This window comes from Papio anubis, unplaced genomic scaffold (genome assembly GCF_008728515.1).
Source record: "Papio anubis isolate 15944 unplaced genomic scaffold, Panubis1.0 scaffold560, whole genome shotgun sequence".
NCBI lineage: Eukaryota > Metazoa > Chordata > Mammalia > Primates > Cercopithecidae > Papio > Papio anubis.
In genome coordinates this window covers 34335-38094 of record NW_022165821.1, presented here as the reverse complement: position 1 = coordinate 38094, position 3760 = coordinate 34335, and positions in this window count along the sequence as shown.

Below are 3760 nucleotides of genomic sequence, written 5' to 3'. Positions count from 1 at the left end.
TTCCTAACCTCTGGGGGAACCCCCATCAAATATCACAAGGAAATCATGGAGTTATTGCAAAACCCCAAGTTAGTGCAAAACCCCAAGGAGGTGGCAGTCTTACACTGCCGAAGCCAAAGGAGAAGGAGAGGGGAGAACAGCAGCATAAGCGGCTGGCAGAGGCAGGGAAAGACCAGTAAAGAAAGAGAGAAAGAGACAGAAAGTCAAAGATTGAGAGAGGGAGTGGAAGAGACAGACAGAAAGAGAAAGGGAGAGGGGAAAGACAGAAAGTCAGAGAAGGAAAGAGAGAAAGAGAGAGAGAGAAGTAGTAAAGAAAAAACAGTGCACCCTTGAAGGGGTGGCCAGCCCCTCCACACCTGTGGGTGTTTCTCGTCAGGTGGGACAAGAGACTGAGAAAAGAAAATAAGACACAGAGACAAAGTACAGAGAAAGAAAAGTGGTCCCAGATGACCGGCACTCAGCATACGGAGGACCCATGCCAGCACTGGTCTCTGAGTTCCGAGGACTGAGGACCGGTGCTGGCACTGGTCTCTGAGTTCCCTCAGTATTTATTGATCATTATCTCTACCATCTCGGAGAGGGGGATGTGGCAGGGCAATAGGGCAATAGTAGGAAGAGGGTCAACAGGAAAACATGAGAGTAAAGGTCTCTGTGTCATAGGTACGTTAAAGGAAAGGTGCTGTGCTTTGATGTGTGTGTACACAAACATCTTGGTGCATTAAAGAGCAGTATTGTCGCTAGCATGTCTCACCTCCAACCCTGAGACGGTTTTCTCCTATCTCAGTAAATAGAACATACAATTGGGTTTTACACCAAGACATTCTATTCCCAGGGATGAGCAGGAGACAGATGCCTTCCTCTTATCTCAACTACAAAGAGGCCTTCCTCTTTTACTAATCCTCCTTAGCTTAGACCCTTCACAGGGTGTTGGCTGGGTAATAGTCAGGTCTTTCCCTTCCCAGGAGGCCATATCTCAGGCTATCACATGGGGAGAAATCTTGGACAATACCTGGCTTTCCTAGGCAGAGGTCCCTGTGGCCTTCCATAGTGTATTGTGTCCCTGGGTACTTGAGATTGGAGAATGGCGATGACTTTTAACAAGCATATCGTCTTCAAGCACTTTTTTTAACAAAGCACATCCTGCACAGCCCTAAATCCATTAAACCTTGAGTTAACACAGCACATGTCTGCAAGCACAGGGTTGGGGCTAGGATTACAGATTAACAGCATCTCAAGGCAGAAGAATTTCTCTTAGTACAGAACAAAATGGAGTCTGTTATGTCTACTTCTTTCTACATAGACACAGTAACAGTCTGATCTCTTTCTTTTCCCCACACACCCTATTCCTTTAGAAGCCAGAGTAAATTTAAAACCTATAATTGATAATTGAAGGTCTTCTCTGTGACCCTATAACACTCCAATACCACCCTGTTGTCAGTGTAAACAACAGTGTAGTCCAAAAGCACTGAGGCCACTGACAGCCCGTAGCCTTCCTATCAAAAATCCCTTAACCCAGTAGGTTTCCTAACAGGGAATCTAAATCTTAATTAATTACCATATAAACGTCTAACTAGACCTACGAAGAACTCCCTCCAGGACGGGATAATAGATGGTTCCTCCTGGGCGATTAAGGGAAAAAGACACAATGGGTATTTGGTAAGTGAGAAGGCAACTCTTATAGAAGCAGAGTTAGGATAATTGCCTAATAATTGGTGTGCTCAAACATGTGAGCTGTTTGCACTCAGCCAAACCTGAAAGTACTTACAGAATCAGGAAGGAGCCATCTATACCAATTTTAAGTTAATATGGGCTGAAGGAAGTCTTATTAATAGCAAAGAATAATTGAAATCCCAAACTTACAAGGTTTTCAAGAAAAGTAGTTTGCTAAAAGTTAACAGTGTAACACGTATTATCCTAACTTCTAATCTTGTGGAAATCAGACCCTATCAGTGCCTCTCAAAGCTTCCATCAGCGCAGAGCCATACAACTAATACCCCTACTTATAGGGTTAGGAATGGCCGCTGCTGCAGGAACCAGAACAGCAGGTTTATCTGCTTCATTATCCTACTACCACACACCCTCAAAGGATTTCTCAGACAGTTTATAAGAAATAACAAAATCTATCCTTACTCTACAATCCCAAATAGACTCTTTGGCAGCAGTGACTCTCCAAAACCGCTGAGGCTTAGACCTCCTCACTGCTGAGAAAGGAGGACTTTGCACCTTCTTAGGGGAAGAGTGTTGCTTTTATACTAACCAGTCAGGGATAGCATGAGACACCGCCTGGTGTTTACAGGAAGAGGCTTCTGAAATCAGACAATGCCTTTCAAACTCTTATACCAACCTCTGGAGGTGGGCAGCATGGCTTCTCCCATTTCTATGTCCCCTGACAGCCATCTTGCTATTACTCCCCTTTGGGCCCTGTATTTTTAACCTCCTTGTCGAATTTGTTTCCTCCAGGATTGATGCCATCAAACTACAGATGGTCTTACAAATAGAACCCCAAATGAGCTCAATAACAACTTCTACTGAGGACCCCTGGACCAACCCACTGACCCTTTGGCTGGCCTAGAGAGTTCCCCTCCGGAGGATACTACCACTGCAGGGCCCCTTCTTTGCCCCTATCCAGCAGGATGACCACGCTAGATAGATGACCCCTACCTAGCGTGGTCATCACCCAATTTCCAACAGCAGTTGGGGTGTCCTGTTTAGAGGGGAGATTGAGAGGTGAAGCCAGCTGGACTTCTGGGTCGGGTGGAGACTTGGAGAACTTTTCTGTCTTACAAGAGGATTGTAAAATGCACCAATCAGCACTCTGTAGCTAGGATTGTAAAACGCAGCAATCAGCACTAGCTGGAGGTTTGTAAAATGAACCAATCAGCACTCTGTAAAATGCACCAATCAGCAGGACATGGGCTCAGACAAATAAGGAAAAAAAAGCTGGCCACCTCAGCCAGCAGCAGCAACCGGCTCAGGTCCCCTCCAAACTGTGGAAGCTTTGTTCTTTCGCTCTTCACCATACATCTTGCTGCTGCTCGCTCACTCACTCACTCACTCACTCTTTGGGTCCAGTGCCACCTTTAAGAGCTGTAATACTCACTGCCAACATTTGTAGCTTCATTCTTGAAGTCAGCGAGACCCAGAACCCACCAGAAGGAACTAACTCCGGACACAGTAGGATTTGATGAATCCTAAAATGTCTTCCAACTCCTAAGATCTATGATCTTCCACATCAAACAGGCACTTCACAATTTCTCTGTTCTTTGCGGAAGAACACTGTCCATTTGCTCCAGTCTCTCTCTTTCTCTCATTCTGTCTCTCTCTCTCTCTTCCCATAGCCTTCCTCCCTCTCTTGTGCTGTTCTCTGGTCCACGGTGCTATCTTACTACAAAATCTTAATCTGCAACATCTCTTGGCTTTACCCCTTTCATTCACTGTTTCCTGCTTTCCGCGTACCCTCTTAATTTCCTTCCAGCTCTTCTCTTTCTCAGACTCACACACTCCTTCCATTCCACTCCCCCCCTTGCTTTCTTCGTGTACATCTCCTTCCTTCCTCTCTTTTTTTGCTCCCCCTGGTTCATTTTCCGTCCGCACATCCCCGATGGTCTCCCCCTCCTTCCCGCTCTCTGTCTTACCCTAGTTTGGAAATGCAGCAGACCTCTAAACCTGCCAGCATTGGATGCAAGAGGCTGTCATGCTACGGTAGGAGGAGCTTCTATTGGTCGGGCTGGAGGCGGGTACCGAGCTGAGTATAAAAGAT